Here is a 19,143-nt window from a genome sequence, read left to right on the forward strand (position 1 = left end):
AAGACTACCACCTATGCAAGAGTAGTCTGGAAGCCTACATTCGGTGATCCTCCTCCTGCTAAGAAAGCTAAGTCAGAAGGAGAACCATCTAGAAGGACAAGGGTGGGCAAGAAGAAATCTGAGTTATATGAAGCCCTTAAGTCCAGTAAGCTTGAAGGTCCATATAAAATTGTGCCTCATATAACTTTACAACAATTAATTGATGAGATTTTGAAAGATGGAAATTTGAAAAATATTTCTATATATTATGAGAATTATGCGGATAAAGATCAATGACCTGTAGAAGAAGTCATTGTATAGTATATGGATAAATTCAGTAAGGTCTTGATAGAATTATCATCTATGATCCCCAAGAGCTTGTATGACATTTTGGATGCAGGGAGACATACAACTTTACTTGAGGATGAGAGAATAAAATAATATGTACTAGTAAATATATCTCATAATATTTCTAAGGAAGAAGCCATTGATCTACTAAAGCTTAAAAAGGACATGTTCTAGAGCAAGAGGAGAGTTATGAGGCTTATAGTCAGAAAAAAGGATGAAGTCATAAAGGAAGCCGAAATAATTTTGAGAGTTTTTGATAGAGAAGGGCAAAGAAGTGATTCCAAAAGAACAAGTAGCAGTCTCTAAGCCTAAGGATACTCCATCTGTACTTGTAGATGTTCCCAGTGGATAGCAAGATCAACTATTTGGAGACTCAGTTGGACAGAAAGTTGTAGATGATCCCACTGCAAATCAGGAAATCAACAACTCCGGTGAAGCTACGCAGGATCCTTTTGAGATAGAAATAATTGCTGAGATGATAGCTAAGAAGTTAGGTAAAGTAAGGAAGGGTGATGGAGATGGTGAGAAATGTGAAGAGCATGTATATACTGAAGAACCTGTAAAGAAGAAGGGTGAAGAGAAAACTGTTGAGCCTCCAATAACCATGACAAAAGCCACCGTTCCTAATAAAGGAAAGCAGATTGTAGTTGAGGATGATCTTTCTCATAGTTTAGTAGATCTGAGCACCCTGTCCCCTCTTCAAGCACTAAAATTGGCCACCCTTGCATAGATCAAGGCCAGTAAGGACTTACTCAAGTCTGCATCAGAAGAGAAAGAGGTGATATCTTTGGCCACTGTAGTTTTGGAGAAAATTTGCCTAACCTTAAGCAGATTTCCAATGATTTACCCTCAGGTAAGCTCAATGACATGTTAAATAAAGTAGAATCTGATTTTGTATCATTAGAGAAAGCTGCAAATATAATTTTTTTGAATAAGTTAAATGAGATGCGATTTCAAACCTATTTCAATACAATTGAGACTGATAGGGAAGTTTTGAAATCTGCGATGAAGAGTGTAGAAGATGCATTAGATGAAGGCAGAAAAATATTCAAATCATTTCTCTTTTTTCTCAAGTTTACTGCAACTATTGATAAGCAAATAAGAGATCTTAAAGGGAAGATATCAAGTATTGGTCATTCATTTTCCCTTCATTCATTTTTTTTGAGTTCCCTGTTGGCTTGATAATGATTTTTGTAATCGATGACTTTATGTGTTGTCATTGATGGCACATATACACACACATATATGTTCACATTGTCATAGTCATCTTAGTTAGTACAAATTGGTACTACTCCCAAGTCTTTATATTGCAAATCAGTATCATTTATATAGAGAAGTATAACCGGTATGAAGGTGTCTAAACCAATATATGTAGACAACTAGTATATGCGGGAATGACAATTGGTTTTGGTCAATTCCACTGACACCAGATTTGAGATACATTGGAGATAAAAAAGGAGGCGAATGGAGGAAAATTGGTCTATGAGTTGGAAGCAGTTAACACTCAACTGATATCGGTGTTCCAACCAGTTTAACTGATTGTGTGATGAGTTATCACTGGTCATGATGAGTTATCTCTAACAAACAATTTTGGCAATGATTTGTGATGTGTTATGGAATATTGTCAGATACACTGAACCTAGGAAATTGTGATGAGGTTCTTGAGCCGACATGAAATCTAATGTCTACAAAAAGACATTGTGATGAGTTATTTTGATAAGAAAGATACAATTGATGTTATGAGTTAGAGTTGATGCGATTTATTGAAGGCATTGCAGAGTATGTCGGTGATGCAGTATTGAGTGAGGAGAAGAGGATCTATACAAACAAGATGTGCTATTTCTAGATAATACCACATGTTGCTTTCTAATCACAACAATTAAATACCCTAAATGTGTAAGCTCTAACAAGCTTCATTGTACAAATCCTCTACCCAACTGATCCATTAGTTTGGATTTGAAATCCTCTATCGAGGTTACTCCGAATAGGGTATTACCTTTAATCGGGTATAGCTCCTAAGAGGGCTTCAGGATCTTTAACAAGATTCTCTCCTAATAGATCACTTTGTAGACCTTAACCGGTTAGTTACCTATTTCTGCAGATAGTTAACTTGTGAGTCCCATCTCACCATGGTTTTTCCCAGTTGGGGTTTCCATGTATAAACACTTATGTTATGGTGAATGTTTTACTTTTTGTGGATGTTTTTATAACACTTTGGATTGCATGAAAAGTCTTAAGTAAACTGGTTAATTATTTTTACTGGTTTGGGTTTAAAGTGTTATTGTTTTTGCACTCACCGATTCACCCCCCCTCTCAGTGCTTTATAAGTTTGTCATTCCCTTGAAGATCAAATAATGGATCATACTAAAAAAATAAAGGTCTTGAATAGGGAATAATATCAAGTGTTAAGAAGAGTTGGAGAACTGAGAAGTCTAATCACTCCTCAGATGAACACCTTACTTGGAGCGCAGTAGGATGTATCCAACAATTTAGGTAAATTGGTGCCATTTGATCTCAAAGGTGTTGAAGTTCATGCATATATGTTTATCACTCTAATTAATGTCTTAGATTGTTTCCTAAGAGGATGGAATGAGTACCTGAAATCCTTGGAGGTCACTTATGCAAACATTTTTAAATTCATGTAAATTATTGCATTCTGTATATGGTGAAAATGGATAGTGAAAAAAAAACAATATTGAAAGTCTAACAAAGATCCAACCACAAAACCCTAGCCTAACAATGAAAGTAATCCATCATACACAAATGAGGATACCTAAGACCATGCAAACAAACAAAATAAACTAAGATAACCATTCACATGTCAAGTAGGGTTACAATATCCATTGTCTCCTATCTCCATTGATCTTGTTTGATATATTTTCTCTTGGATTTTATGTGTGCACAAGAGCACAACAAAGAACAGAAATGTGGTTGATAACTTGATCACAAGAAATCTTTATTTTGATGATTAGATGATTAGGGTCGATAATGAAGGAAGCATACTCTTATATAGAGAACACTGTAAGAAATGGAGGGATAAGATTAAGAGGTGTACAAATAAATGTTTGGCTAGGATTAAAGGGTAGGTAAAGGAAATAATTAAATGATAAAGGGGGTAGGTAAGAGAAGAATTAAGAGATGAATGATATGTGTCATGGGTAGAAAAGGCTAATGAATTTAGTAAATAAATAAAGATTTATTTAATTAATAGAGGAAGTGGGATCAATTAAATAAATAAAATATTTATTTAATTTAGGAAAAAGAAAATTTAAATAAATAAAAGTATTTATTTAAATGAGGAAAGGCTTAGAAGAGGATTAATGAATTAATTAAATTAGACAGGACAATATTAGGTGTCTACATTTTGCCCCTATTTGAGATAATGCAACTTGTCACATTGGCTCAAAGAAGATAAAATAAACCAATACAAAGTTGTCCCAAGACGGGAATGATATGCCCCCTCAAGAGATTGGATGAAAATACTAAAAGGGTTGCAAATAATCTCTCGATAAGAAATAAAGGCTAGAAAGGACTGACAAGATAGGGTGACAAGGTCACGCATGAAGAAGAGACCGACACAAGAGAATAGGGTTAAGTATCCTATATGATAGGGGCACAAGGAAAACATCCGCATTGGCATCCACACACTTAAGAGATCAGAGTGCGGAGAAATAATTTAGAGTAGTCAAAGCAGTCAACGACAATGCATAGTGTTCACATGTTCGATAGAGTCACACGATATCATAGACTAGATGACATGGGTGAGCCAGTAAGTACCTCAAAGCCTCTTTGTACATATTTTCATTTATTTCTATCATTAATGCATTTTAGGGTAGATAAACAAAAACCTAAAATCAGTATTTGCACTAGAAATGCGTCTAGGTCAGTGCCATGCACATCTAGGTAGGATAAGTGCAGCTACGATAGGTTTGGTCATGTCTATGAATGTAATCACGTCTAGGTTTGATAGGGATGCATCTATGTTCATAAGGTACGTCTGTGTCACAAAGGCACATTTGTGTAGGATATTGACGTGTCTATGATGTACAGGCACATCTAGGGCAAACAAGCACATTTAGGTTAATAAAAACCACATCTAAGTTGGAAAAATGCGTTTGTGTCCAAGTGGGCTCAAATCGGAAGTTCTGTGATGAACATATGTTGTCAATTGGATAAGGTGCTGAGAGGATACACTCAAGTAGGTGCCCTGGGGAGACAAACTGAAAAGATAGGCTAGAATTGAAAATTTTGTGATGAACATATGTTGCCAATTGGATAAGCTGCTGAGAGGATACACTCAAGCAAGGCCTCTAAATAGGATCAAGTGAAATGTGATGCAATGCCATGTGATAAACATAAGCACTCGGATAGAAGTAGCACTATGTGATAGACATGAGTACCACTAGGATTGACATGATTGGTTTGCTTGGATGTAGATTACTTTCCCCAAATTGAGTCACGGGAGAGATTCCATGTGATACAAAGGTTACAACCAGAGTTGACCTTTGAGGATTGGGCAACTGTTAAGGGTATGGTATTGAAACACATCATGTATCTCCTAAGATTTAGGCAAACATAGGATTACTGACTGATCTAGTAGAGAGATGTCACTCTGAGACTTGTTCATTTCATTTGTTGATTGGCGAGATGTCAGTCACTTTAGAAGATGTTTATAGGATTATGAGGATACTGATCCATGGTGAGTTGGTGTCATATGACAGAGAGGGAAATAGTGATGCACTAAGATGATTCTTTGGTGACCTAGAGTTGGAGATGAGATCGGGTCATGTTAGCTAGGATGTTATGCTAGATACTAGATGCAAATTACCCATAGTAGTTGGATGAGTGATTAGTGGTTACCTTTGTTTAGATAGGGCGACACGAGGTATGGCTGTTGGCTAGGGGAGGACTCTAGAGACATGGTGACACAACACACTAGGTATGCATGGGGTTTGTGTGTGTTATCACACTTGTATCATGAGCTTCACTAGTTTGTGTATCTCGGTGGCTATGGGTTAGGTTGCAGGGTGACTCTATTATAGATGTGGTCATATGAGCACATTGCAGTGACTAGACTAGTTCACTTTAGAGGGAGAGGGCATGGATAGTCCTACACACACTTGTACAGTATGATCACTTCCCAGCCACAGATTGGGAAGGTGCACTATTGGAGACGTGTTATATTAGGATCCAAGAACATTGAGAAGGGGGGGTGAATCAGTGTTCTGCCGAAATGAATAAGATTAACCTTATTAACACAACTCAGCAATCGATATACATAAAAGAAGATAACAATAAGTAAAAATGCAACCACAAAGATGAACACCATAACACCACATATTTATACACGGAAAACCTCAATGAGGAAAAACCATAGTGGGACTGGAGACCCACAATATCTATCCACTAATTAGATGAATAAATATTACAATAAGGGGCCTGCACATGCAGGAAGTCCAATAGTCTAGAGTGCACTACTCATCACAAAAGGAGCCTCACTAACTACATAAAACATCGAAATATAATACAGAATGAAGATTGAACTGGTGCAATAGCATCTCCTATGCTTGAGTACAATTTTGGTTAAGTTCAATACCGGAGGTATTAAACCTCTTAACAAACCTAATTAGATCACCTATGATCGACCAAATCCTCTGCATATGATTACAACTTTATTCGCATACAGATTGTTAGGAACCAGGGAAGGACAACTGAGAGGGGCGGGTGAATCAGCTGTCAATAAATTACAACCCAAAACTAATTATTCCAACTTGAAACTTAGTGCCGGTAAAAAAAACTTAATGTCAATAAAATAGATTAATAGTTATAGCAGTACCGGTATAACTTAATACATGAAATAGAAAGAAAAACAACATCCATAACACATGACACAAAGATTTTGACATGGAAACCCTGTAAGGGAAAAATCAACGGTGGGAAACCTTAACCACAATCAGATGATACTACTGAAGACAGTAAGTGTATACAATAATGGGGTTTGCACATGCACAAAGGCCAACCGCCTAGAGCTCACTACTCAATCACAAAATAGGAGTCACACTAACTACAATTGGATGGTTAAATCCAATAAACAATGTACTGCTTCACAATAGAATTTGCAATGCTGGATTCAGTACCGGTTTAAGCTCTGACCATGAGTGCCAAACACCTTCATAACCTTTCCTTCAGCCTTTAGATAATATCAACCACACTCATAATGATCTTCAAATAAGATCTTACAATTATTTATACAAAACCCTAAGACCTAGTCATGAGGTCGGCTCACTAAAGATATTACAATTACAAAATAAGTCTTGATGCAATATAATATGTGGACATCAATAAATTTACACATTATCCAATCAATAAACCATTTCCAAAACGTGTCGTGCTGATCTGGAACATGATATCTTGTACCGGTCCATAACCTAGACCTATCTGTCGGTAAAGGCAAATATGTGAACCCGGTTAGTCCAATAAGTAGAACACCAAATCCAAACATCCAATCCATGTCTTTGACATAACCAAATTAACTCCAGATGATAACAAGTCATCATCAACTTCTTGAGTTGCCGGTGAAATATATACCGGTGACTGTGCATAAGCCAATATCCATGCTAGGACCACAATGTGTTGGTTCAACAACAAGCCAATATAACCAGAGTGCCAAATCAACAATGTAGACCTCGAGAAAGATAAGTGTTGACATCAATGACAAAATCAATGCAACACATGATGAAGTCATCCATAATGCCACCAATCTCCCCTTTTGTCATTGATGGCAACACTAGATGAGAAAACATCTAAGTGCCAAAAAAAAAATGTCAAATACCAACAATCTCCCAAAATAGATCAATCAAAGTTCTGTACCAAAAACAAAAACAATATAACCAAAATACAACCAAAATACATCTCTCCCCAAGTAGAATGTTTTTCCATAGATATCTCTCCCTCTTTGACATCAAATGCCAAAGTAGTCAAGAATCAAAATCAGAACATAACATACAGCTAACTAATCCCCTTGAGAAGTAGCTCTCCTTCATCAAAGCCGGAAAAAGATTTTTTTGTTAGTCTCTATCAGTTTGATGCCAATCTTCATCATTCAAGTCTCTATTAGTTGGGTGATTACCCCAAGCTGCTCTCTGAGATATTCAAATGTTTCCTTAGGCAAAGGCTTTGTAAAGATATCCACAATTTGCTCTTTAGTATTCACCAAAACCAATCTCACTTCATTTGCTTCAACATTCTCTTTTAGAAAATTATACTTAATAGAAACATGCTTTGTTTTAGAGTGAAATGCCAGATTGTTTGATATATCAATTACTGTTGAATTATCACAATGAATAATTACCGGTTCTTTGCATTTTACCTTTATATCCTTCAACATTTGCTTGATACATAATACCTGAGTGCAATTAGTTGCTGCTGCAACATATTCTGCTTTTGCTGTAGATAATGATGTGCAAGTCTGCTTCTTGCTGATCCATGAAATTAATCTTCTGCCAAGAAAGAATGCACCACCAGTGGTACTCTTTCTATCATCCATATCTCGTGCCCAATTTGCATCTGTATATGCACATAACTCAAAATTGTCATTCTTAGGATACCATAAACCAAAATTTGTTGTGCCTTGCAGGTACCAAAAAATCCTTTTTACTGCACTTTCATGATTTTCTTTAAGATTGCTTTGAAATATTGAAACAATACACACTGCATTGATTATATTAGGTCTCACTTATGTCAAATACAATAATTCTCCAATCATAGATTTGTACCTTGTCAGATTTATAAGAGCGGAATCATCCTTTGATGTCAATTTATTAGTTGTAGTCATAGAAGTGCTTATCGGCTTGGAGTTTCCCATTCCAAATTTCTTCAAGAGTTCCTTCAAGTATTTTGTTTGACATATGAATAGACCTTTATCTGTTTGTGAAATCTGCAAACCTAGAAATTTTTTTATCTCTCCAATCATAGACATTTCAAAATCTTCCCGCATCTTGTTAGTAAAGTCTTTATATAACTCTTCTTCACCTCCAAAAATGATATCATCCATAAATACTTCAATAACCAAAATGTCATCATTGGTGATTTTGTAATACAAATTACTGTCAGCATTACCTTTAGTATAACCAAGCTTTAAAAGATATGTATCCAGTCTAGCATACCAAGCTCTAGGAGCTTGGTTCAATCCATATAAAGATTTCCTTAACCTGCAAACCATATCCTTAACATCTATTAATGAAAATCCATCAAGTTGTTCTATGTAAACTTCTTCTTTAAGATCTCCTTTCAAAAATGCATATTTTACATCCATCTGATAAACTTTATAGTTCTTGTGAGCTGTAAATGCAAGAAATAGTCTTAGTGCTTCAATTCTGGCTACTGGTGCAAAGGTTTCATTATAATCAATTCCTTCTTTCTGAGAATAACCTTTACAAACTAATCTTGCTTTGTTTCTAATTACTTCACCATCTTCATTAAGTTTATTTCTAAATACCCATTTAGTTCCAATTACATTTTTGTCTTTAGGTCGGGGAACTAATGTCCAAGTATTATTCTTTTCAATCTGTTCTAATTCATCTTCCATTGCTTTTATCCAATGTTTATCCTGACATGCTTCAACAACTGATGCTAGTTCAACTTGAGAAATTAAACACACCTCTTCATTTTCCAATCTTCCTCTTGTCATAACACCTTGGTTTTTATTTCCAATTATCTAATTTTCTAAATGATTCAATCTTACATACCTAGGTTTATTCTGATTTACATTTACATGCTGCTATTCTTCAGTCACAGTTGAGTTTTCTGATGATGTCAGTGTGACTGATTCTTCATTTTGTTTTGGTGCAATCTGTGTCGGTTCATTTATAATCATTTCTACTACTAGTTCAGAACTTGTAGATCTTAATTCTCCTCTAAAATGTTCATGTATCTTCACATTAGTACTTTCAATGATTTTCTGTAATCTTTTATTATAACATCTATATGCCTTGGTTCTAGTTGAATAACCAAGAAATATTCCTTCATCACTTCTAGGAACAAATTTTCCAATAGACTCATCTCTCCTAATATAGAACTTGATTCCAAATATTCTAATGTATTTAAGAGTAGGAATATGACCAAACCATCATTCAGAAGGGGTTTTACCGGTTTCACCTTTGATGTGAACTCTGTTGAAAGTATAAACCGTTGTATTCACTGCTTCTCTCCAATACACATGAGGTAGATTTGCTTCCATCATCATGGTTCTTTCTGCATCCAGTATAGTTTTGTTCTTCCTTTCCACAACTCCATTCTACTGGGGTGTCTAGGGTGCTGATAGTTGTCTTTTGATTCCATTCACTTCACAAAATGCATTGAATTCCCTAGATGTAAATCCTCCTCCTTGATCAGATCTCAAATATTTGATTTTCTTGTCGGTTTCATTCTCTACCATTGCCTTGTATATCTTGAATCTTCCAAAATGTTTTGATTTCTCCCTAAGAAAAGTAACCCAACACATTCTAGAATAATAATCAATTATTAGCATAAAGTATCTATCACCCTAAAGACTCCTTGTTCTTGTTCGACCACATAAATCAATATGAATTAAATCAAGAATATTATTGGATTTCTCATAAATTCTCTTAAATGTTGTTCTAAATTTCTTTCCCATTGACATCCCTTACATATCGGATTATGAGGTTTCACAATCTTAGGTAAATCCCTTACGACCTTAGTTGAACTGATCTTTACAATGCAATCAAAATTCACATGACAAAGTATTTTATGCCATAGCCAACTTTCATCAATGTGAGCAATCAAAAATGTCTTATCACTGGTATTCAAATGAAAGATATTACCTTTAGTCTGATTACCAGTTGCGATCTCCAATCCAATTATGTTCATGATTTTGCATTTTCCATTATTGAATTGTAATTGAAATCCTTTTTCCATTAACTGACCAACACTCAAAAGATTATGATTTAAACCTTCAACATAATAAACATTGTCAGTATTATGCTTACCATCCAAAGATATAGTGCCTCTTCCTTTGATTAAACAAGCTTTCTCATCCCCAAATCTTACTAGACCTCCATGAATTTCCTGAAATGATAAGAATTTTCTTTTATCATGAGTCATATGATGCGAGCAACCACTATCAATGATCCATTCATCATTTTCTTCATTTTTTGTTGCTAATGCCTGCTCTACCGGTTTGATAATAGGTGCTAGTTGATCTTCTTTTATTGCAACAAATACCCATCCACTATCTATTGGATCTTCATCAAATTCATCTATAACACCTTCATCTGCATAGTAACATGACTTATCTTTGATATTCAGGGTTAGGTTTATATGTTCTCTTAGCTTCATCTGTTAGTCTTGCATGTCTATTAGGACACCTAGACACCATATGACCAACTTTATTACAATTAAAACACTTGAAAGGTGCTTTACCTTCATACTTACTTCCTACTGGACCTTTAGGCATCTTCCTTGCAAATAGTGCTTCAAGTTCTTCATTTTCTCTCCTAATATCTTCAAGTTCTTTTGCATAAAGTGTTTTCCAATCAGATTTGTCAGATGATGATGATGATGATGTTGATGAGGATGCTTTGAAGGTCATATTAGTTTTGACTGTAGCAATAGGACAAAATTCTTAAAGCTCAAATTTTGAAATTTTTCCAACCAAATTATCTCTAGATATTGATGTATTAGGCATTTTTCTCAACTCATTAATAGCTGTCACTTTCATTTTGTAAGCCGGTGGAAAAGCTCTTAAAACTTTAGAAACAATTTCATCTTCACTTAAAGATCCTCCACAACATTGTATTCCTAAAATAATTTCATTAACTCTTTCCATAAATGCACAAATTCTTTCGTCTTCTTCCATTTTTAAATTTTCATACTTGACCCGATAATATTCCAATTTTGCAATTTTGAGAGTGGTATCTCCTTCATTCAATGTTTCCAGTTTATCCCAAATAGCTTTTATAGTAGATCTATCTGATAATCCCATGATTTGTTGATCTGATAATGCACTTAGAAGTGCTTCTCTTGCTTTGCAATCATTCTCCAAGTCTTTAGACAATGTCAGTGGATTAGGGTTATTCTGATTAGGAGCAACATACCCATTTTTTGTAACATCCCATATATCTCTTCCAATGCAGTCCAGATGTGTTTCCATTCTAATCTTCCATATATAATAGTTAGTTCCATCAAGTTTGGGATTGTCCTTCCTGAAAATATTTGCTTCCATAGGATCTCCTCAATATGTTAGGCTTCTACAAAAACAGGACTAGGCTCTAATACCAATTGTTAGGAACCGGGAAGGACAACTGAGAGGGGGGGTGAATCAGTTGTCAATAAATTACAACCCAAAACCAATTATTCCAACTTAAAACTTAGTGCCGATAAAATAAACTTAATGTCGGTAAAACAAATTAACAGTTATAGCAGTACCAATATAACTTAATGCATGAAACAGAAAGCAAAACAACATCCACAACACATGACACGATGAAGATTTTGACATGTAAACCCTATAAGGGGCAAAAACATGGTGGGAAACCTTACCCACAATCAGATGATACTAATGTAGATATTAAGTATACAATAATGGGGTCTGCATATGCTAAAAGGACAACTACCTAAAGCTCACTGCTCAATCACAAAATAGGTGTCACACTAACTACAATTGGATGGTTAAATCCAATAAACAATGTACTGCTTCAGAATAGCATCTGCAATGCTAGATTTAGTATCAGTTTAAGCTCTGACTATGAGTGCCAAACACCTTCATAACCTTTCCTTCAACCTTTAGATAATATGTGCGTGATTCGCATAAGGATCTTCTTATACAATGATCTTCAAATAAGATCTTACAATTATCTATACAAAACCCTAAGACCTAGTCATGAGGTCGGCTCACTAAAGATATTACAATTACAAAATAAGTCTTGATTAAATACAATATGTCGACCTCAATACATTTAGATATTATCCAATCAATAAACCATTTCTAAAATGTGTCATGCTGATCTGGAACATGATATCTTGTACTGGTCCATAATCTAGACCTATCTGCCGATAAAGGCAAATATGAACCCGATTAGTCCAATAAGCAAAACACAAAATCGAAAAATATAATCCATGTCTTTGACATAACCAAATGATTTTCCAATGATAACAAGTCATCATCAACTTCCTGAGCTGCCGGTGAAACATATACCGGTGACTGTGCATAAGCCAATATCCATGCTAGGACCACAATGTGTTGGTTCAACAACAAACCAATATAACCAGAGTGCCAAATCAACAATGTAGACCTCCAAAAATATAAGTGTTGACATCAATGACAAAACCAATGCAACACATGAAAAATTCATCCATAATACCAACATAGATAATTGCATAACCATCCATCATATGATCTAAAAAGAGATCGTACATCATATTTATACCAACCCGAGACCTAAACAATTAGGTCCGCTACCTAAAAGATAATACAATAAATCCATTGCATAAAACTACAAACAAATGATAATCCAAGTTGGCCTAAGACTGAAACAACATTGACTAAACAATAAATCCAACCGATAATGCATCAGGGGCATCCACCAACACGTTACATAATCCGGTCCATAACCTAATAGAATAGCATTAAGTCCAGACCTAAAATAGTTCACCATAAACCAAATGCAACACCATCGATCAACTAGAACATGAACAAGATATCCATCAGCATCCTAAAAAACCTTCAAGAAGCCGCACCAACACCACTTATCAAATCCATCAAAAGATATTCAATAAAGCTATGTTGATAGAACCCTTCTCAATAACCAAAAGGATTACTAGAACATATGATAGCTTCTGGATCACCAAATCCTAAACCAACTGAATGTGACACACATCTAAATAACATGAATAATCGAACCAAACCAATTCCACCAATGTGAATATACAAGAAAATATTGGAGATAGTCTCCAGATCAACATCAAAGTCCAACCACTCTACTGGAACCCAGTAGACAACCAAACAAGCTAGTATTGACATCAATGCAACACATAATCAATTCCTCCACATTTCCAACAATCTCCCCTTTGGCATTGATGGCAAGACTAGATGTGAAAAACATCCAAGTGCCAAGAAGTTCCTAACAAGTCTCCCCTAATGGAAGATTTCCAACAAATGATATATCAATGAAGGTCTGAACCAAATAACCAAACCATAGACCAAACTCCATCTATGACTTATATCTCTATTAAGCTCTATTTTGCATATGTATATCTCTCCCCCTTTGACATCAACGCCAAAAATTTGACATAAACATCAAAAAAAAATCATAGATCCTCTGAACCACACAGCTGACTACTCCCCCTGAGTAGTAGCGCCATCTCATCAATCCAAAATGAATAATAGTTTTGATAATGCATACTGGATTGATGCCAATCAGCATCACTTAAGTCTTAACCGAAGGGGAAGAGACCCCCAATCTGTCTCTAAAGTACTTGAATGATTCCTTGGGCAAAGGTTTAGTGAAGATATCTATAATCTTCTCTTTAGTGTTCACATAAACTAATATGACTTCATTTGCTTCCATCTTTTCCTTCAAAAAGTTATACTTGATTGATATGTGCTTTGTCTTAGAATAAAATACTAGATTCTTTGATATGCCAATAGCAATAGAGTTATCATAGTGAATAACTACCGATTAATTACAATCTACCCTTATATCCTTTAACATTTGCTTCATCCATAGAACTTGTGTACAACTAGTAGTAGCAACAACATACTCATCTTCAGTAGTAGATAAAGAAGTACATGATTGTTTCTTACTGATCCATGAAACAAGTTTCTTTCAAAAAAAACTTCACCGGATGTGCTTTTCTGGTTACCTATATCTCCATCCCAATCCACATCTCTATATACATATAGTGTAAAGTCATTATAAACCATACTTGAAATTCCTAGCTACTAGAGAAAGGATTCAACATAATCAATTCCTTCCTTCTGAGAGTATCATTTGCAAACCAATCTAGCCTCATTCCTTACAACTTGTCCATCTTCATTCAATTTATTCCTGAAAACCCATTTAGTTCCAATAACATTCTTATTTTTAGATGGGGGAACTAAAGTTCATGTGCTGTTCTTTTTTATCCAATACCTCTTCCATAGCTTTCATCTAACATTCATCCTTACATGCTTCATCTATTGATGTTAATTCAATTTAAGAAATTAAGCATACCTCATCAGCTACCAACCTTCTCCTTGTCTAATTATCTGATCTTTTGAATGATTCAGCCTTACATACCAATCTTAGGTAGATCAATAACAAGACATGATGGGAATGGGTAAATTTACTATGGATGGATAGGCTATGAGTGTGTGCAAAGTGAAAGAATGAGATTGAATCCTGAAGAAGGGAGGAGCAATGTCTCTACACATGGAACCGGTAACCCGGTTTTCACCATGGTACTTGCCCAGGGTGCCACCCAAGTGGTTTTCACCATTGGATGAATTTATTTCTCTTTATACTTCTTTTGTTTCAATTTTTCAATTTTTTTGTGCCACAAGGTGCTTGTTTGCTAGGTTTTCACCAAGTAACGATTTTTTTTTTTTATGATTTTTTTGTATTTTTGATATTTTTAAAAAAAATTTATTAGGTTACTCTAGAAAGCTATGTATAAAACCTGCGAAGGTGCATGTTGTTGATAAGATCCTTCAAAGTTTCTCCATCTTGTATTGAGAGCTGATATGCACCTGATCCATAGACTTTTGTGATGACATAATGACCAAGCCAATTGGGCTCAAATTTTCCTTTCTTCTCTTAGTCTTGCTGGTTCTTAGGATTATCCCTCAATACTAAGTCACCTACCTCAAATGTGAGGCTTTACCTTATGATTGTAGATGCAACTCATTCTCTGTTGATAAGCCTTAAGATGATTAAAAGCAATTTGTTGTCACTCATCCAATAGTTCTAGTTCCTATAAGCGAGAGACCCTGTAGTCTTCATCATTGATTATATTAGGCAAAGAGACTCACAAGGATGGTAACTCGACCTCAATAGGCAAGATATATTTGGCATCATAGACGAGTGAATAAGGAGTGACTCCACTAGGTGTAAAAACACTTGTGTGATAAGACCAAAGTGCGGGATTGAGTTGGATGTGTCAATTTTAGCCAGCGTCATCTACTATCTTTTTGAGGATTCTGAGAATGGTTTTATTTGACGCCTCATCTTGGCCATTACCTTAGGGATAGTATGGAGTGGAGAAGCAGTGGTTAATATGGAAGAGATCACAAAGTTCATGAACATCCTAATTTTTGAAGAGACATCTGTTATCTGTGATGATGGAAAGAGGGACACAATACTGACAAATGTGGCAATTTGTTTCTAGTGGCTTGGGTGAGAGGAATGACTTCAATCCATTTCGTAAAATATTATTTGGCAGTGATAATGAATTTATGGCCATTGGAAGAAGGAGGGTGAATCTTGCCTATGAGATCGATTCCCCACTGACAAAAGGGCCAAGGTCACGATCGGTTGAAGTTCTTGAGCTGGTGCATGAATGAGTTATCCATGAATCTAACATTTCTTACATTTCTTGACAAACTGATATGAGTCTTTTTCCATAGTGGGCCAGTAGTATCCAATCCTGATAAGTTTCTTGGCTAAGGTCAGACCACTAGAGTGGGCACCACATATACCTTCATGAACCTCTCATAATGCAATCTGAGATTCCCCACTTTCTAAATATCTAAGAAGAGTGCCATCTAGACCTTGATGATAAAGTGTATCAGCTAAAATGATGTATCAATAATATTAGCGGATGAAAGTACAATGCTTATTGTTTGATAGGTGAGGGGAAAGAGTATTGTTGTGAAGGTATAAAAAAATGGCACTGTACCAAGGGGAATCAGGACCAACGACACATATCATCTCGGCAGGAGTGATCTCATATGAGGGAACCAAAAGGTTGTCCACAAAGAACTCATATAGGGTCTCATTTTGCAATAGATCGATCAATGAAGCAATAGTAGCCATGGCATCTGTAGCTTGATCTTTTTCCCTTGGAATCTGCTCGAAGATTATCTCTATGAAGTATTGTTTGAAATCATCTACCATTTTCTTATAAGGCAATAATTTTTCATCTTTTGTGTGGTAGTCATCATTTGCTTGACAAATTACAAGTTGAGAGCCCCCCAAAAAATGAAGTTCCTAGATCTTCCACTAAATCGCAATTTGTAAACCTGTTGTCAATGCTTCATACTCTTCTATGTTATTGGTGCAAGGAAATGCCAACCGATAGGATTTAGGAATCGAATCCCCTTGAGGTGTCATAAAGAGGATGCCATCTCATGTGCCATGCTGCATGTATGAACCATTAAAGTATAATTGCCAAGGCATTGTGTGTGTCAGCATTAGAATGGATTCATCTAGAAATTTTGAAGCCACGGGAGTATCGTCAATCATGGGTGCATCTACCAATTGATCTGCAATAGATTGTCCTTTGATTGCTTTTCTATCCACATATTCAATATCGAATTCAGTTAGAATCAAACCCATTTAGTTAATATACCAGTGAGTGCTACTTTATTGAGGAGATATTTTAATGGATCTATCCTTGCGAAGAGCTTAGTTTTATGAGTTAGCATGTAATGTCGTAATTTCTGCTAGGCAAAATCCAAAACAAGACATGCACACTCAATCGATGTGCAGTTAAGCTTATAGCCAACCAAGGTATGAATAATGTAATATACTTCTCTTTATTTGCCTTCATTGTCCTATTGTGCCAAGAGTACCCCTAGTGTTGTTTATGTAGCTGATATGTAAATTAACAGGGGTTTTCCTGGGATTGGTGACATCAAAACTAGTGGATTTAGGAGGTAATCTTTGAGTATCTAAAAATCCTGTTGGCATTTATCATCCTAATTTAATTTAATATTTTTGTGGAGTAGATGTTGAAAAGGATGACATTTAACTACAAGTTGAGCAATGAATCTTTGTATAGACTAGAGTTTCCCTTGTAAAGACCAAAGTTGATTGATATTGTTTGGTGGTGGCATTTCTAATATATCTCTGACTTTTGCTAGATTGGCTTCAATTCCTCTCTTTGAGACAATGTATCCAACGAGTTTCTTAGAGGTTACTCCAAAGACATACTTCTTAGGATTTAATCTAACTTTGTATTTTTATAACCAATCAAAGATCACTGAAAGGATATCAAAATGTGTTTCTCTTTCTAATGATTTACCCAAGATGCCATCAACATAATCTTCCATAGTACCATGCATAATGTTGGAAATTTGGAGGAATTTATTATTTGTTGCATTGATGTTTTGTCATTGATGTCAACACTAACTGCTTTGGTTGTTTATTAGTATCTAGTTGGTCCCGGTAGGATGATTGGTTTTTGGTTGGTAAGATCATGTTGATCCGGTATACTCCAGTATGTTTTGGCTTATGGAATTGGTTTAGATCTGCTATTCATGCTACTTAGATATATGTTCAGTCAGTTGGTATTGATTTGGTGATCATATGCCATCTTAATGTTGGTAAGCTTGGCTTATTGATCCGGTGAGGGTTTCACCAACAAAGCTTTGTTGAAGATCTTTTGTTATTATGCATTAGTGATGTTGGTGCAGCTTCTAGAAGGGATTCAAGATACTGATGGTGATCATGTTCAATCCTTGACTGATTGGGATCATTGCTATAGCATGTGTGGACCTAAATTGGGTCTGGTGCTATCTAGGTTATGGACCGGCTTATTGTAACACGTTGTTGGAACTTCTCAATGTGTTTCCAGGATGACTTATGGGTTGGATGATATATGTTTGGCCTCAAGCCGATATTTTTTATAATTATGTAATAGGTTTTATTATCTGGGTGGCCAACCTAATTGTTTAAGGTCTAGGGTTTGTATATATATGTGTATGATCTCATTGTAGATCATGGTATGGAAGCGAATAATGTAATAATCATTCATGTAGAGGATTTGGTTGATCATAGGTGATCGAGTTGGGTTTATGCAAGAGGTTTAAGACCTTTGGTATTTAGCTTAACTGGAATAATACTTAGGCATAGGAGATGCTATTATTGCAATTCATTCTTCCTTCCGGATTGTAGTCTAGATTTCTTATGTAGTCAATGAGACTCCTTTTGTAATGAGAAGTGTGCTCTAGGTTGTTGGCCTTCTTGTAAGTATAGGCCCCTCAATTTGTAATCACATACTTACTGTGGGTATTATCTGACTGTGGGTAGGCTTCCCACCATGGTTTTTCCCTTTACCGGGTTTTCCACATATAAATCTTGGTGTCATGTGGATGGTAACTATTCTCTAATTGTTGGTTGTGCTTAATTGGTATATCTATTATTTTAGTATTTGGTTTATGTATTCTGGTATTGATCTTATGTGTTTCGGTAATAAAAATTTTAATGCTTAAAGTTTCGATAATCTGGTGACAATTGATTCACCCCCCCTCTCGGTTATCCTCCAGTTATTTGAACTGTCTAACAATTGGTATCAAATCTTTGGTCCTCTCTGCAGAAGCTTAATCATTTGAGGAAGATCCTATGGCATCTAATAGTTCAAGTTAATCTAGTTCATCTGCAACTGTCTTCTGAAGAGAAATTCATAAGTTTGATGGAACAAATTACAGTGTATGGAAGATTCGGATGGAAACTCATCTGAGATGTCTTGGTAAGGATATCTAGGAGATCACTGAGAATGGTGTAACCCCTTTTAATCCGGCCTCTGGAAATCCTCCTTTGGAAAACTTGGATAAGGATCTTGAGAATGATTGTAGAGCTAGAGAAGCCCTCTTGTGTG

This window comes from Cryptomeria japonica, chromosome 2 (genome assembly GCF_030272615.1).
Source record: "Cryptomeria japonica chromosome 2, Sugi_1.0, whole genome shotgun sequence".
In the NCBI taxonomy this organism is placed as follows: Eukaryota; Viridiplantae; Streptophyta; class Pinopsida; order Cupressales; family Cupressaceae; genus Cryptomeria; species Cryptomeria japonica.